This window comes from Stegostoma tigrinum, chromosome 2, assembly GCF_030684315.1.
Source record: "Stegostoma tigrinum isolate sSteTig4 chromosome 2, sSteTig4.hap1, whole genome shotgun sequence".
Taxonomy (NCBI): Eukaryota; Metazoa; Chordata; class Chondrichthyes; order Orectolobiformes; family Stegostomatidae; genus Stegostoma; species Stegostoma tigrinum.
In genome coordinates this window covers 25,069,790-25,088,547 of record NC_081355.1, presented here as the reverse complement: position 1 = coordinate 25,088,547, position 18,758 = coordinate 25,069,790, and the positions used below count along the sequence as shown (strand labels likewise).

The 18,758-nt window shown below is 40.8% G+C and overlaps 1 protein-coding gene across 6 annotated transcripts in view; it reads left to right on the top strand.

The window, feature by feature from the left end:
* Nucleotides 1-18,758, top strand: part of LOC125448871 (catenin delta-2-like) — a 1,175,930-nt gene that overhangs the window by 185,481 nt on the left and 971,691 nt on the right. The window contains exon 1 of one of the 6 annotated variants that reach the window (XM_059652903.1): nucleotides 5,131-5,154. The exons of the other annotated variants lie outside the window; for them this stretch is intronic. The gene's annotated coding sequence lies outside the window, so the exon portion shown is untranslated. Of the gene's footprint in view, nucleotides 1-5,130; nucleotides 5,155-18,758 lie in introns of those variants that run through there. 6 annotated transcript variants of the gene reach the window in all.

Here is an 18,758-nt window from a genome sequence, read left to right as displayed (position 1 = left end):
AGGGAAAAGAGGACATGGTGACAGAGAATACAACCAGTGAAGCTAAAAGAAAGGGAAGGGATGGGAGTGGGTTCACAATTTAATGGTGTTGAACTCAATATTAAGTCCAGAAGGTTGTAAAGTGCCGAGTCCAAAGATGAGATGTTGTTCCTTCCGTTTGTACTGTGATTCGCTGGAGCACAGCAGCATGCTGAGGACAAAAAGTGGGTATGTGAGCAGGATGCTGTGTTAAAATAACTGGCTACAGGAAGGTCAGGCTATTGCTTGCACATGGACCAGAGGTGTTTTGCAAGGTAGCCACCCAGTTTGCATTTGTTTTCTGCAATGTATATTAGTTCTCATATTCCGATCATATAATCCGAACTGTCAACATTATTTCAAACAGAACTTCTTGCAGAATTTAACCAACATTTATTCCACTAACAGCATCATAGATATCCAAGCATTCTTCTCATTGCTGTCTGTTACTGTGAATGAAATGACTGCTGTCTTTCTTTAAACTACCATTGTGACTACATTTCAAAATTGCGTACTGCATCTGGGGCCAGGAATTAGGAGAGATCTTGATTCGTTCTGATGAAATAATGCAAGGTTGATACATAACTAATAGCAAACAAATAACAGGCAAACTGTAAACTCCAATGAGATCAGAAATACACCAACTCAAAAGGACTTTTTGTAACAGCTGCAAATGTTACAATATTGAATTTCTTCTAAAAGGAGATGATGTTCGGGTAAGATGTGTACTATATTAAAAGCTTTCAGAACATCTGGGTAGCGTAGAAAGGCACAGAAATTGAGTGCGTAAAAGAGTGTAAATATGATAAGATTGGTAGGCATTGGAAGTAGTTTCTCAGATGAAGTTGCCTATGAGAAAAAGTTGAGCATGTGGGGATGTAGTCAATGGAGATTAGAAGATAATGAAAAGTGATTTATTGAAACATATAAGATTCTGAGGGCGTTGGACAGGGTAGAGATGAGAGAATGTTTACCCTCCTGGGAGAATCCAGAACAAGGGGGTAAAGATTCAAAATAAAGCAGTCTCCCATTCAAAAAGAATGAGATTGAATAATTTCTCCTCTCAAAACATCATTAATCTTTGGAATTTTCTGCACAAGGGAGCAGTGAGAGCTGGGCCACTGAATTATTCAAGACTGAGTTGTGAAGATTTTTGATCTGTGGGAGAGTCAAGGGTAATAGGGACCAGGCAGGAATGTGAAATTAAGGCTGTGATCAGATCAGCCATGATTTTATAGAGTGATGGATAAAACTCCAGGGGCCAAATGGCCTATTCCTGTTTTTATACTTTTATGTTTTTAAAGCATGACAGAGAAGGCAAATCAAGATTTCATTGCCTCAGTAAATCTTTACATATTATATTAACGAGAAAGTTTTACTTCCTTCCTGAACTGCATGTTTTTCCATTGGTTTTATATTGTTAAAATGAGTGCCATGTCAAATTGACAGAGAATGTAATGTTTTGATTTTAGTTGCAGGATACAAAAATCCAGCTCAAAATCACAAATGTACCTTTAGCCTTTGTTCTCAGTGCTCAGAACAATAAATGGTTTTCAAGTAGCATTTCTTTTCAAAAATATCATGTAAATGGTTAGAAACTGTTTGATATATGTTGTGCTAATGAATAACTACTGGATGATTGCTGAGTGTTGTCATTTTGTTGACTGGCTGATAATAAAATGATCATTTCCCACTTGAAATGCTTTGCAATCACAGGCATTGATATCACTGATTGAAAAGGAACCTGAGCATTCCCTTATCGTCAATCACTATAAAAACAAAATCAAACTGTTCAAAACCAACAGGCCTGCAAATATGAAGTTTCTGGGGCTAAATTGAATGGTCCCCAAAAACTGATGCAAGCATTACAATGAGAGAACAATCTGTTCAACATAATGCATGTAACATGCCAACTTTGTACTGCCTGCTCACTTGGATGATTGACTTTGTCAGTACTAATTATGTTGTTCCTTGGCTGCATGCATCAGCGTTGAGTTAAAAGTCATAACTTTCTAGCACCAATTAAAGCTAGCCAGCACTGCTTTAATTTGGCTGTGGTTGGAACAGTTGTTGGCAGTTATGCAGGAACTGAATCTTGTGGGAAACAGTGAAAAATGGCAGAGAATGGATATCAAGGTTTTTGGTGAATATAACTTCAAATGCCTTGTGCAACTAGCTGCACTGTGAGCCTCAAATATTGCTCAAATCACACACTCCATCCACTCATCTAGCAGCAACCTCAAACAATTAAGATTTGAACATTACATTCATACACCACCCTTTCTCACATGGCTGTGCTGTAAGCCTCACATGCAAATCTCACAGCTTGTACAAACTGTTCACTGTGGTGCAGGCAGGTTCAATAGTGATTTTCATAAAGGAATTGGAGGAGGTTTTGAAGGGACAAGAGCTTCCAGGGACATAGGGAAAGGGAAAAGAAGTCAAACCAGCTAAATTGCTAGTGTAGAAGGCTGGCACAGATTCAGCTAGTTAAATAGTCTCTGATTAACCATTCCATGATTCTATAAAGAGCCAGATGCATTAAAGTTCATTACCATGGCCACCTTCACAGAACAGGCAATGTGGCCCCTGTCCTGTTCTGAGGTTATAAACGTGGCTATAGCAGGTGACTATGTTTGGGAAGGCCACCCTTACTAAAGCGCAGAAGTCTGGATCGAATAAATGCTCTGTGTACACCCTGAACAGGTATGGACTCCTACTAATATCCCTTCTTCCTGTCTACATCCTTTTTCAACAGTTTGTCTTGCACTGCATGGCCTGTTTTCATTCTCCAAGTCAGACTGTATTCCAAGTTAATGTTTCAGGGTATTGTTTTGTCTGGGAGCAATTGAAGTCAGAGAAGATCATGCTGTGTTTGCCATTTGATTCTGCCCAGATTTTTGCCATCTGAAATGACTGCAGAGAGCTCCAAACTTTGGAGAAACATAGCTACAGCATTAATCAACCAGGAACAAACTTGAAAGTAGTTGATCCTTTCAAGTAGTTCTGTTTATACATGCAACGTGTGCTTTTTTTTCACTCTAAAAACACCTGGTAATCTGCAAGAAATTAAAGCTACTGAGTCCAGTTTCTCATACTATGATACCTGATATTGACAGTAGTTATTTTCATAAACATATGGATCTTGACACAACTGAGAGTGTAGGGTGTTGGATAAAATCAGAATTGAAATAACTGAGTAACTGTGGGAAAGATCCAACTTTTGAAGTCTGTACTCAGTTTGATCTACATTGTATTTCCTTAGGCTTTGTTTTCTGGATGAATATCTGCAGTAAAATGTCAAAAGAATAAGTGCAAAGCCATTTAACCAGACCTAGTTTCCATTACAAGCCTTGTATGTACTAAATTATTCTTTGATTGTTTTGAACTGATTAAAAGATGTCGTTTCAGGGTGTGTCAGTTTGCTTGCTGAAAGAACAACATCTTGTGTGTTGTTCTATTTCAGGGCTTGAAGATGGGAATCAGCAGACCTTTTATTCTTAAATGAATTGACCCTTAATGTTTCTGTCTCTTCTTGGGAGGTGGTGGGTGTGGGAAGTGGGAGGACAGCAAGGTTTTCATAGTTCTAAAAAAAGATTCTAAGCCTCAAGACCTGAGGCAATCAAAAGCATTTTACAGCAATGAACTATTTTTAAATTGCAGCCCGTATTGCAACATAAAAAAAAAGAAACACACGCAGACTATAAGGGAGAGAGACTTTACAGGGACACTGAGGGTAGTCGAGAGTGGGGGGTTGGGAGGCGGTGCTTGGTGAATGGTTTGGTGGAGCATCTGTTAGACGGAAGGAAGTGCAAGTGGTGGTTGGGTCAGTACTAGATCGGAGGTAGTAATTTGTACAAGGGAGCACACGATAATTTTGTCATCAATTTGGAGTCATGCATTCTGCCCTTATTGTTCTACATCAGTTATAAACCTATATATAAGTGGAAACTGCCAACATAAATTGGCCACATAATCCTTTGGGTGATGTTGCAACACCTCAATAGGATAGTATTACAGTTTGACATGTTTTACATAAAAATAACTGAGTGATGTAAGGTTAGGAATCGATGATGGAATAAGTTGAAAGAAAGTACATGCGTAAAATGTTCCTATTCATGTGATGTTTATGATGTTAGTTCTGACTCTGTCTTTGAGATAACAGTTATTATGGGTTATGAACATGGTGTCATCACCTGAAGTGTATCAGACAGCAACTCACTGTGCAGTAACAATGAAGATCACTTCTACAATTCCTGCCTTTTTACAAGTGTTGATTGTACTTCCAGCTAGTCATTCTATTTAATTTCCCTCTTGTAAGTGAAAGTGACACACACATTAGTCAAATATTTTTGAAAACAGTGATATGCAGCAATGCCCCCATGAGAAATGTGGTGATGATGATGATGCAACAGCTCAGATCACAGCCCCATCATTGCTTCATTGAACCAACTTCACTTCTAATGTCAGTTTCTCCCTCAGCTCCAACCAAAACAGAAATTGATGGAATAGCTCAGCAGGTTTGGCAGCATCTGTACTGAGAAATCAGAGTTACCGTTTCAGGGCCAATTGACCCTTTCTCAGAATTCCCTCAGTTCTGTTCTCCATGCTTCACTTTAGAACTGATGAAGAAAACAACAGTGTGAGTTTATGTGAATTTGCTAACAGATGTTGTACATCCAGAAAGAATTGCTGGATGCTAAAAATCAAGAACAAAATAAAGTTGCTAGAAAAGCTCAGCAGGTCTGGCAGCATCTGTGAAGGAGAAAACAGAGTTATTGTTTCGGGTCCAGTGACACTTTCAGTTCTGAGGAAGGGTCACTGGACCCGAAACGTTAACTCTGTTTTTTCCTTCACAGATGCTGCCAGACCTGCTGAGCTTTTCCAGCAACTTTATTTTTGATTCAGAAATGTGATTTTGCTGAAAGAAAATTGGAAAAGTTAGTGGGGTTTTGTGATTCGTGGAAAGTAAAATGTTTGCAAAGCCAGCAATTTGACTTGAAATTCTGTTACACTTTTTCTTATAGTCTTGAGCCTGCTACGTTTGATGCATCATTTCTGTTCGACTTAGAAAACCCTTTTGTGCCATGTGCTAATCATTTTCCTGAACAAAAATGGATCAGGACACAGAACAATGTACGTATCTTAGATCAGCCATTAATTTAGTGCCTATTCATTGATTATGTCATCTCCACCCATGTCACAGTGGAGTCCTCACATGTATAAAATATCACTGATTCAGCAGTTACCTAGACTGCACTCCAATTCATTATGGATTTGAAATACATATAAAATATGCATAATTTTAACAGGTTGGCATCTCACGACAGTTATTTTAACTGAATTTGAAACGATTTTATATTTATGCATCTTCATTTTCTATTACTAAAAAAAAATGTGCTTGCTACTAACTTGCTTCTACACTGATTTTGTAGGTCAACTTGAGAAAATCTATTTGAAATAGATTATTCAGCAGTTTTCTGTAAATACGTAAATGGACAGACATCTGTAATGTTGTAGCTTATCCCCTGTGTGGCTACATTTAATAATCTTATATTGCATTTTCTGAAAGTTTTGCTTCAAATGAAACTTCAGCCACTAATTCAGTTTTTTTTAGAAAAGGAGCATTGGTATGACATTTCAGTGTATTTCTGGTTGTTGCTGAATTAGCTGTACATTTCAGAATCACAGGTGACCCTTTTTTCCCTTGGCACAAGGATGAATAGTGGTTGTTGACCAAATTATTACAATGCAACAAGAAATATAAAGCAGTTTTTTTTTCTACAAATGCTTGCTATAGCTTTAATCTGTGCTACTCAGTTTGGAGCAGGCTAGGAATAGTCCTAATTCTGATTCCAGCTAGCAAGGTGGTGGCAGCAGAGGAGGCAACATCTAGGCTCTGAGGCCGAGGCCCGTCACTCTGTTGTTTTTCTTCTGCTTTCCTCTTTTCTTGATTTATTTCTTTTTTTAAGTTTCTTCTTTCACTTACCTTCTGGAAAGAGCTTGGTTGTGGAGACCAAAAGCATCGGGGGAAGGAGCGCGGCAGCGGCTGGGATCCAGAGTGGGACTGTGCCATTCGGCAGTGAGGTGGCTGGTGAGCCAGACAGAACTGGAGTGGTCGGTGGCATCATCAAGGACTGGACCCATCAGTGTCTGGGCAGCTGGTGAGCCCACTGGTGGTCAGAGGGGAGTGAGCCTGGACGGAACTCTGGTGGTGGGTGCTGAGACAGCAGTGTGGAAAAGATCGAGCCAAGCGTGTGTGAAAGAACGGGCCCAGTGATGGTGAAAGAACGGGCCCAGTGATGGTGAAAGAACGGGCCCAATGCAGAGGAGACATCAGGCCCTCTTGTGGAAAGCCCAATGTGGAGTGTCTGCAGGCCTGTAGCCAAAGAAGGAAAGTATTGCTGAACTTCTCATTTGCTTTCTTTATAGTTATTATGAATACTAAGAAGAAAAATAATGTTGAACTTTTAACCTATTTGTATAGTTTTCTATGTTGTACCCAAGATGGCACTGGGAATGGCAACATTGTATACTTTTCTCTGTACTCCTGTATCCCGGACTTGAGACAATAAAACCTTATTCTAAGTTTTGTTTGTACAGTGAAAGCTTCCTAAATGGCCATTTAAACAGGGCAAATAACTATGTAGAAGTGATTCATGTCACACTCCAAACATGATCCAGCAGCTAAAATTGATTGTTTATCAAAGTTTAGTCAACCACCCTTGAATTTGTACCAACCACCCTTCCTCTCTGACAAAAATTCATCCAGAGTGTTGTTTGCACCAGTTTATCAATGCCTTGACACCTCTTCGAGTGCAGATTGAGAAAGGTCAAAGCACCTTTATAAAGAGTGAAATTGTGTTTGAAATATAAAAGTGGGCAGTTGTAGTGGAGTGCCATGCCTGCCATCAACAATTCTAGAAGCTTTTGGACGCCTTCAAACAGCATCTTCATATTTTACAAAGTTTGAAGGAGCAGGGAACAAAAAAGACACATGGTGGAAAATGAATGTGAAATTAAATAAAAGGTGCAGATACAACTCTGCATGTAAGTGACAGAGTTAATGCACTATTTAATCACTTTTGATGTGTTGCTAAAGTGTGAGATGTTTCCCGATGTATTCTCTTAGCATTCGATGCCAGTGTTCTTGAACATCAATGTTGTGAGCTCTCAATCTTTCTGTCACGTCTTTTTTCACATAGTGTGCTGAATGCTTGAAATATCATAATTAATCTGCGTCATGGGCAGCATTTATTAGAAGACGTTGGCTTTTTTCAATATTTAATTGTTTTTGCTCTCCCAATTTCTACTAACATTGACTGTTTGACAAGGGAAGGTATTTCACCACTGTCTGCGGATGTGGGAACCAATAAGTGAACAGTTCAACATCCTGGGAGTTATCATTGACCAGCAACTCAATTGGACTCACCACATAAACACAGACGCTACAGGAGCAGGCCAGAAGCTAGGAATACTGCAGGGAGTAACTCACCTCCTGACTCTTCAAAGCCTGTACACCATCTACAACGCACAAGTCAGGAGTATGATGGAATACTCCCCACTTGCCTGGATTGACATAGTGTAAGTCATTGGCTCTTAAAAATAAGGTGTACAAATCAAGGCCAAGGAGGGAATTGTTCAACTTTCTTCAAGTTGTGAAAAACTGGGGAAGAGCTTTCTGATGTTTCAGTTCGCTCGAGGAAACATAGCCATTTTACTGTCACTGTTATTTACAAAGATGAACACACACTGCACCATCTATTGGGATATTCTCCAGGACTGGCAAATTATTCTCACCTGCCACATTTTGTTTGCCTTTCTTGCCTCTTTAGCTTGTACATCATGTTAAAAATGTGGAGAGAGAAACAAAATTAACATTTCAATTCCATTATGACTGTGCTTGAGTCATATTGGACTCAAAGTATTAACTCTGTTTCTCTCCACAGATGCTGCCTGACCTGTTGTGTTTCTCCCACATTGTCTTTGTTTCAGTTTTCCAGCACCTGTAGTATTTTGTCTATATTTAAAATATTGCAGCCTAATAGACAAGTTCAAAATCGTTATGAGATCAATCGTATTTTTGTGGTAATGAGAGCCTTGGTCTAAAATCCTATAACAGAGGATGCTGATAAGTTTTACATTGTTAACGGACACATTGGCACCACAATACCTGCTTATTTGACTTATGCTGAAATTCGGAACTTGCCAAGTGCCTGAGTGGCCTCTGGAGGAGCTCAATCTGATGCCCCTATAGATCCAATACTGTAAGTGGCAAGGACCATTCATTCAAAAATTTTGTTTCTTTATCCACAGTATACACAGATCTTTAGGTCCAAGAGGCTTATGGGCAAAGGTGAAATTTAGCACCATTATTGACAAGTAAACATTAGGCAGCAACTAAACCGTAGCTTTATTGCCATAAACATTTATGAATTGCAATATGCCTCACCTGATCTGACTCCTTTTCTGTTTCTTCCTCTATGTCCTTTTGCCCCTGTTCCTACAGCTCTGCTAGTTCATTCCAGCAGCTACTTTGACTCCTCAGATGTGGTGATGTTGGAAGTAGACTGAAACGACAGACAGTCCAATGGACCAAGGAGTAGGGTGGGGCGGGTTGTGGGGGGGAGAGGTGGAAGACAGGGGCAGTGCTGATAGAGGAAGCGAGGGGAGTGTATTAAGGAGCCCGAGAAATGGGAACTGATGTCAGAGCCAGGAAGAAGAGAAGCAAGGTAGGTTTAGCATTTGGAGTGAGGTCAGCCAGGTGGACCTCATAGAATATGAAAAGTAAACATTAGGCAGCAACTAGGGTTGTTAACCCAGTCCAATCAAGGAGTCCTGGCTGACTGACATAAACAGGAGTTGCAGTGGTTCTGTTCACTCTAGGAGCCAGCTCTGAGCTAGCTGGGTCAGTGTCATGTACAATGCACATGTAAATAAAGGGTGACTTGGTGATGGGATACCAGCTTTCATGGAGTTATTTCATTGGGGTTGATCCCTGAGAAGTAGAGTCCGCAGAACATTAAAAACTTACTAAAATATTGGAAGTAATTTATGTTTCAAAGTGTCAAGAATGTTTTCAAAACATTAAATTATCTCTGCAAACCATACCGCTTGCAGTCAAACAACAGCTCATAGCATCATCAGGATTCATGCTGGCAAAATGTTCTGCAGGAAGCCTTTGCTGTTTGTCCTGAAGGTTTGCATCAAGAAGAGACAATTCCCCCTAAACCTATAGTCAGTGAAGTTTTGCTCATTTGGTTATAGAGTCAGCAGCAAATGTCAAGGCTTCACCCCACCAAAAAAAAATCAAGGCCATTGGCTGTGATGCAGGGAAGTGATTCATCTTAGCTGTGAGATGATGTTGATTTATTATTCTGATGTATATGCTGTAGCAACCATTCAATGTGTGGCTGCCTTGTAACCATAGTCCTAAAATGTCTGAAATCTCAGATACAAATTAACTTTGTCAGTTTAGAGTAATTCATAGGCCATAAACACGGTAATGCAAGGAAGTGACAGCTGTTTCATGAACTATTGGTAAATCAATTCCTTGTGAATGAAGTATGCTTTGTGTTGGTACATTTTCAGAAAGGTAGAAAATATCAGATGGATGGTTGCCATGGTAAAAAAAAAATCAGAGGTCATTAGCACTTATGAATAATTGTAGTTAGTTTCTTGTTCCTGCTCTTGTACATGCTCTGAAACACCTTAAGATATGGTTAAGTTAGAACTAAATATATTGCTCCTCTGGTCATTTACTTAACTGACAATTAATTCCAAATAAAACTTATACAGTCTTACCGGAGCATAGTATTTTGTTACAATTAAATGTTATTTAGTATCTGGCATTAAACTTGGGAATGTACCTCTTACATTATTATGACTTTTCATCTACGATGGTGCTTCCAACTGAGTGCCTCCAGGCTACTGAAAGGGCATGGTGGAGCAATCACAGTGATGAGATATCACAGTAAGAAATCTTAAAAATTAATTTTGGAGAATTCTATTCCTTGCAGTGGAACATGGTCTGAAATGTAGAAAATGCCTTACGATATCAAGAGCAGCCTCCAAACCTAACTGTGACAGGCCTGCCTAAACCTCTTCAAAAACAACTTTCTTTTAATTCTATAATCCCCATATCCTTTGTTTCCAAATTCCTTTGTTCCTCTGTTGTCAGCAAAAATCTCTAACAAGCACTGAAATTCTCTCCTTTAAACTGTCTATTATGTTACCTATCTTCTTTTAGAAATGTCATTTTGATGCATTTGAGCACCTGCTATCTATTCCCTGAGAGGACTGGAACTGTCACTCCATGTCCTATAAAGGCAGTCACATGATTTGCTGCACTGAAGCAACTTTTGTGCAGTGAGGGCTGTGGAGCCCTGTAAAGTGTCTGCTGCTGCACTGTCCTGTGCAAATGAACAAAGTCCCTTGGCTGGGGCTGAGCAGGTACCTGGTCTGAAATAATCCTCCAACTGCCTGTGACATGGGGCTTTTTTCCTCTGTCACAGAACAGTCACCGTGCAATGATCATCAGCATTCGATCCCACACTGTACACCTTTCAACTTCAATAAGTGTCAGTCTGGGTGGGTGCAGGACATAGCTTTGCTGATTCTTCCTTTGGGTGCTCAACGCTGTCATCCTCAGAGCTCAATGGCAAGTCAAATGGAGGAGATGGGCAGTTCTTTGCAGGTGTAGTTGGGAGCCTGGCTGCATGTATAGGACACAAGACAGCAAAAGTGTCATGGCCAGTCATTGTTCAATGTATGACACTGATCATCTGGTTAATGTCAGTGTTTTTTGGAACAAGTGGTCCTTCCTCGGTTGTATTTCTCTGTAATCCTGCAGAAACATTCTCAGTTCCTCAAGATTCTCTGTCCATAGTGGGTGACAACACTGTTATGTGAATGTATGTGTGTCTGACTTCTTCTGTAATGACATGGGAATTTATTAGAGTTTATGAATCATCTAACAAGCGGAGTGGATAAAGCGGAATGAGAATTTGTAGTATATTTGGATTTCTAAAAGGCATTCAATAACATGTCACAGAAGAAGACTACACATATAAGAGCCACAGTGTTGGAGAAATATTTTGGCATGAAGGATGGGATAACTGTTAACAGAGAACAGACAGTTAGGGTAGATGGATTATTTTCAGACTGACGACCTGTAACTCGTGGAGTGCCAGGGATTCACTGCTCAGGGCTCAGTCATTTACAATGTAAATTGATGACTTAGTTGAAGGATCTGTGTTCATTGTAACTAAGTTCGCTGACAATGCAAAGACAAAAAGGAAAAGTAAATTGTGAAGAGATCATAAAAACAGAATTTTCCTGTCAGGGGTAGGGTTCGGAATTAATCCTTACTTTATGATCTCACCTGCAATATCCTGGTGCTGGCAGTCAGCATTTTCACATCTTGGTTGGTGAGGCAGCCTGGAGAAGAAGGTGGAAGCAGCTGGGTTACAAGGCCCAACTACATTCGTAAAAATTCCAGCACAGTTCTTCAGTGCCATCAGTGATTTCTCCAAATTAAATAAAACTTGTATATTCATTTAAATCTTCCTTCATAACTGTCAGGTCACTTGAATAAGCATGTGTAAAGCAGTAGGCTTCTGATATAACCATCAAAATCCCAAACTCTTCTATTAAAATTCGTGAAAGCTTTCGAAGGTAGTTAAAAGCTCACACATCTGTCCAATTTTTCAAACAACCAAACAGAAGCTTGAGATGGTCTATAAGGAATAATGAGAGCAATGGGAAAGGTTTTAACATGCTAGGTAACACAAGGCTAAACTTTCAGTATTGTACAATGCAGAATGACACTTTATTCAAACAATATTCGTATACATCTGGAGACATTTTTAATGATGTTCATCCACTTCAAAAGTTACCAGTTGTGAGAAATCACAACTAGTCAACTACAAAATTTAAAGATAGGAGCAGGAAAGAAAGGCCTAGGCCCAAAATATCAGCTTTCCTGCTCCTATGATGCTGCTTGACCTGCTGTGTTCATCCAACTCAACACCTTGTTATCTCAGATTCTCCAACATCTGCAGTTCCTACCATCTCGCTACATAATTTAAAGGCCACTTACATTTTTCAATCGCAGCACTCATCATTCACTTTAGTTAGCATAGAAACTATTCTAGCTTCAAGACTTCATGATGAACTGTAAAGGAGGCAACATTATTTTTATTCACTTCTCCATCCTGTAACCTATGATCATGCCTGTACTCTGCAAGTATGCTTTAGTAGCACTTACACACTACTGCATGATTCAGAAATTCTGAAGTGTCTACTTCTACACTGGTTGCTGCAGCATCTGAATGTATGAGAACATTGAGTTCTTTGCTGTATTGTCGAAAATGACCTGGGATGGAAACAAAAACCAGACTTTAACGCTGAAATGGTCTTTTTTTCAACAAACCGATGTCTTTCTTTCCATTTCAAGACTGGAAAGTCTTGATGAAAAATTCTTCAAAGATATATTGCCAAGGTAAGTGAGCAGGTTGAATTTTGGCAAATGGAATATAATGTGAAAATAGAAGTGGGTTTGTAGGTAAACAGCAGAAAGAGAATAACTGTAAATCACTGCAGGACAAAGGGATATATGTGCCTCTTTGAAATAACTCCACAGAGGTCAGTATCCCATCGCCAAGCCACTCTTTGTTTAGACGTGGATAGTCCTTGATGCTGATCCAGCTCCATCAGAGCCAGCTTGCAGAGCAAAGAGAATGTGTGACACTCCTGTTCTTAGCTGTCAGCCAGGGTTACCTGATTGGACCAGGATAACAGCCCAAAACACGGAGCACATATTCGGTAAGGTCCACCTGGCTGACCTTGTAACAATCACTGCACCTTTGAATGACAAAGTGCAAGTACAGTAAGTAATTAGGAAGATGAATAGAACATTGGTCTTTATTACATGGAGGATGGAATACAAACACAGAGACATCTTGCTGAAACTTTATAGGGCTTTGGTGAAACCATGCCGAGTATATATCCTTACTTGAGGAAATTTGAAAAAAACCTCAGTTGGTTAAGTAACAAGGTGTGGAGGTGGATGAACACAGCAGGCCAAGCAGCATCTTAGGAGCAGGAAAGCTGACATTTCAGGCCTAGTTATCTCGGATTCTCCAGCATCTGCTGTTCCTATTATCTCAGTTGGTTTAGTTCTGGAATGGAGGGATTGCCTTACAAGGGAAAATCTGTGAACATTAGATACACTCATTGGGCTTTAAAAGAATCAGAAGTTATCTTATGAAAATATGAAATATTCTCATATATTCTGAAGGATCTTAACAGGATAGCTGCTGTCATGAAAGAATGTAGAACTAGGGGACGTATCTTCCAAACAATGGCTTATCCATTTAAAGCTGAAATAGGGAGAAATTTCTTTTTGCCAAAGTTCGTTAATCTCAGGAAATGTCTATCCCAGCCAGCAGTGGAGGCTGGGTCACTGGATATAGACAGAATTCGACAAATGTTGGATCTGCCAAAACATCAAGGGTAATATTTCAGTGGTGCTGACTGGCCTCACTACATCACTCAACAACTCAGTTTCTCCTTCTGTTTATACATTTGCATCGATGAGGCAGCTTATTGTAGAGGGAGAGATGGTTCTGTGAGGTGATTTCTCTTTTTGGCTATTTTCAAAGCAGAAATATTTATTCGTTGCTAGATTATGAGAATCAATGATACTATTTGCCTAGCTATATAGGTTTGAGGAGATTCAGTGAATGGCCTCGTCCTCTCAGATATTCCTATTATGAAGAATATTCTGAAAGAAGGCCACAGTTTGCAGATATTATCAAGAAAGTTCCAGGGAAAAGGATGTATTGTGGGTCTGCCTGACAATTCAGAATTTTTCTACTAAACAATTCCCACTGAAGCTTTTTTGCACAATGCCAGCACTTTTTTTTAATCTCTTATGGCCCACCACTTATGGTTAATGCCTGTTGACCTGAGAACTAAAATTCACCTGGATTCTTCTTGGCGTCTTTTCCTGAACTCATATCATCTTCCTTTGGCAGTCAGCATTCAATCGATTGGTTGGAGATCTGCCAGCTCTGTTTCCCTGTGTGGGTTTGAGAATTGAGTAGCCGAACTCGTCCTCACCCTCAACAACTTCTCTTTCGATTCCTCCCACTTCCTACAGACAAAGTGGGTAGCCATGGGTACCCGCATGGGCCCCAGCTATGCCTGCCTCTTTGTAGGTTACGTGGAACAGTCCCTCTTCCGCACCTACACAGGCCCCAAACCCCACCTCTTCCTCCGTTACATTGATGACTGTATCGGCGCCACCTCTTGCTCCCCAGAGGAGCTCGCACAGTTCATCCACTTCACCAAAACTTCCACCCCAACCTTCAGTTCACCTGGGTCATCTCCAGCACATCCCTCACCTTCCTGGACCTCTCAGTCTCCATCTCAGGCAACCAGCTTGTAACTGATGTCCATTTCAAGCCCACCGACTCCCACAGCTACCTAGAATACACCTCCTCCCACCCACCCCCCTGCAAAAATTCCATCCCCTATTCCCAATTCCTCCGCCTCCGCTGCATCTGCTCCCAGGATGAGGCATTCCACTCCCGCACATCCCAGATGTCCAAGTTCTTCAAGGACCGCAACTTACCCCCCACAGTGGTCGAGAACACCCTTGACCGCGTCTCCCGCATTTCCCGCAACACATCCCTCACACCCCGCCCCTGCCACAACCGCCCAAAGACGATCCCCCTCGTTCTCACACACCACCCCACCAACCTCCGGATACAACGCATCATCCTCCGACACTTCTGCCATCTACAATCCGACCCCACCACCCAAGACATTTTTCCATCCCCACCCTTGTCTGCTCTCCGGAGAGACCACTTTCTCCATAACTCCCTTGTTCGCTCCACACTGCCCTCCAACCCCACCACACCCGGCACCTTCCCCTGCAACCGCAGGAAGTGCTACACTTGTCCCCACACCTCCTCCCTCACCCCTATCCCAGGCCCCAAGATGACTTTCCATATTAAGCAGAGGTTCACCTGCACATCTGGCAATGTGATATACTGTATCCATTGTACCCGGTGTGGCTTCCTCTACATTGGGGAAACCAAGTGGAGGCTTGGGGACCGCATTGCAGAACATCTCCGCTTGGTTCGCAATAAACGACTGCACCTCCCAGTCGCGAACCATTTCCACTCCCCCTCCCATTCTTTAGATGACATGTCCATCATGGGCCTCCTGCAGTGCCACAATGATGCCACCCGAAGGTTGCAGGAACAGCAACTCATATTCCACTTGGGAACCCTGCAGCCCAATGGTATCAATGTGGACTTCACCAGCTTCAAAATCTCCCCTTCTCCTACTGCATCCCAAAACCAGCCCAGTTCGTCCCCTCCCCCCACTGCACCACACAACCAGCCCAGCTCTTCCCCCCCACCCACTGCATCCCAAAACCAGTCCAACCTGTCTCTGCCTCCCTAACCGGTTCTTCCTCTCACCCATCCCTTCCTCCCACCCCAAGCCGCACCCCAGCTACCTACTAACCTCATCCCACCTCCTTGACCTGTCCGTCTTCCCTGGACTGACCTATCCCCTCCCTACCTCCCCACCTACACTCTCTCCACCTATCTTCTTTACTCTCCATCTTCGGTCCGCCTCCCCCTCTCTCCCTATTTATTCCAGTTCCCTCTCCCCATCCCCCTCTCTGATGAAGGGTCTAGGCCCGAAACGTCAGCTTTTGTGCTCCTGAGATGCTGCTTGGCCTGCTGTGTTCATCCAGCCTCACATTTTATTATTCTTTTGGTGCAGCACTGGATTGTTCCACATGCTTCTGATTCAAGGTGGAGACAAGGTTGACATCTGGTGTATATGGAATCTGTGTGGATGAATGTGGGAATGGTAGCAAAGTCTCCTTCCCCTACCTGCAGAAGGGGCCTAAAATTAAATGGTACATGTAAGCATTGCTGTGTTATGCAGTGATGCATGTAAACTTTTGTATTCCCTTGTTTTCCTCTGTCTCTTTTCTCTGCTGCATCCATCACCCCCCACCCTCAAAGCATTGTCTCGATGTGCTGTGCTTGGACACAGTGCACTGAAGAGGAGCCAAATGGAAATAACTGACTGTGCAGAGGAAGAATTGTCACCTGGTTATTTACAAACAAACATGCTGAAATACTAAAGTAAAATAAATAGTTGGCTATTTTCCATTTCTACTCAAGTTACATTTAGCACAATTTGCAGGTTGCTGTGTAGTGAATTTGATGATTGAAAAATGATGCAGCTTGTCTTGGGAAATATTTGGGTTAAATGAAGTAAATCCGTGTAAAAAATGCTGTATTAAGATGTTAAAAAAATCATCACTGTTTCGTCATGGAGAAAAACATAGTCAGTCAAGAAAATGTGTAGTGCGGATTAGCAGCCTCATGTAAAGCAGACTGTAATAGAGACGCACTTTAGAAATTTGATATGTATTTGGCATATACCTCAATGGTTGCTAATTACTTCACCTTGCTATTTCAGCTTGACTGCACAGAGTTGAAGCCTCAATTCTGCATTTTCATCATTGATTAATGTAATTCTAACGCCCTCCATCACCATCACCATCAGAAAAATCAGTCTACAAGACTGTAATTAGAATAAGAAGTCTGGAAGTGAAATAATAAATGTGCCGAGCAAAATCATCACAAAATATTACAGAGTCATGTACTAAATTGGCTGGCTGGATTTAAGATCAAAACCTATTTCTGTGGAATGTCTGGGGGAGTTGAACATTGCAAATTAACTGTCACCCAGAAAGATCAATGACAGTAAAGCTAGGAAGAAACTTCTATTAGTGTTTGAGATGAGTGAGGCTTTGAAAACATTTTTGTTAGGACAGCATGTCGAGAGCAAAACAGTTTCTTTCACACATTCAGAACATATTCTGACATCTCAGATATGGTCACCATTTTCTGTGATGTTATTTAACATAAAGAGACGAGTTGATTTAGGCTGATATTCCAGTGTAGGACTAAGTGAGAACTGCACTGCCACAAATGCCATCTTTCCAATGAGACATTAAACTGAGGACCCATCTGACTTTTTTTTATATTCGTGGGATGGGGATGTCTCTGACTAGGCCAGCATTTAATGTCCATCCCTAATTTCCCAGAGGGCACTTAAGAGTCAACTACATTGCAGTGGAGTGACATGTAGGCCAGACCAGGTAAGGATGGCAGTTTCATTGCTTAAAGAACATTAATGAATCAGATGTCTTCTTTTACTGACAATTGATTCATGGTCATTGGACTCTTAATTCCAGATTTTTTCAAAATTCGAATTCCACCATCTGCCATGGCAGGATTCAAACCTGCATTCCCAGAACACTACCAGGGTCTCTGGATTAACAATCCAGCTGTAATACCACTAGGCCATTGCCTCCCCATTAAGTGGATGTAAAAGATCGATTAACAGTATTTCAAAGAGGAACAACGCAGTTCTCCCTGGTGCCATGAGCAAAATTACTGATTCTGATAACTTATCTGGTAATTTGCTGAATCTGGGACATGGCTGTGTGCAAACTGGCTGCAGTATTTGCTAAACCAGTGACCACATTTCAAAACATACACTTAATTGCCTGTAAAGCGTAAAGGGATGTCCTATGATTGTGAAAGGTGTGTGCATATAAATTTGTATTGTTTTTTTGACTAGCTTTCCGTTAATGCTTGTATCATCTACCATTTAAAAGATCAAGGGAATTTTACGGTGAATTTCAGGAGCTGAGATCTTTAATCTTGAAGTATTGCTTTGATGCAACATTCCAGTAGTGGTGCAAAATATCTTTTGATCTCTTCTCCAATATGAAAATTATTTGTAACTTTTGTGTGATATGGTCTGTGCTGGATGCAAAGTCACAGCCCACTATAAAAGATGAAGCAAAATCAATAAACCAGATAAAATACACTTGAAGGTTGATTTTAATTTTCTGCTCCCCTGATGTTTGCACTTAGCTTGACAAATTTCTATTAAATTTCTTCTATGATACAAATTTGTAACTGTCTTCACCAGCAACTGTGTTCTGCACATTCCACACAATGCTCACTCAAATCTAAGAGAGACATATCAGATTGCATAAGAATGACATGCTGCTGTGACTTTAATTAATCAGTTGTTTATTTTATGAGAGTCGACAGAAGTTTGCAAGGTAATCATGTTCACAGTGGTAAAATTAGAGATGATGTCCTTCGGAATAAAAAGTAGACTGAGCGGTCTTATTTCTTCCTTGGCTGTGAGAATGCTGCAAGTGATGAAGTATGCCACATCTGCAAGAAGTCAGAAGAGTTTTTATTCATTCACAGGACGTGACTAAATCAGCTTTAATTGCCCAACCATAGATGTCCCTGAGATTGGCAATAATTTTTGTATCTGATTTAAGGACTCCACTCTGTAATCAAAGTACAACTGTCTGTCTGCGAAAACCTGTGATAACTCAGGAGAAAGGCATTACCAACAGTTCAGACTTGCTTAAGAGTGGAATAGTCATTTGAATTGTAAGAAGTAATGCGAAGGAATGAGTCAGGATTTCAGATCAGAAGAGTCACCAGTGCAAAGCAACTAAACATTTAAACAATCTTTTCTTAATTACAGGAGACATTTTCTACTTTTTGTAGCTTATAGATTAGGTGATTAAGAAGGCATATGGGCTACTTGCTTTTATGAGTAAAAGCATTGAATACAAGAGTAAGGAGATTATGATGGAAGTGTAT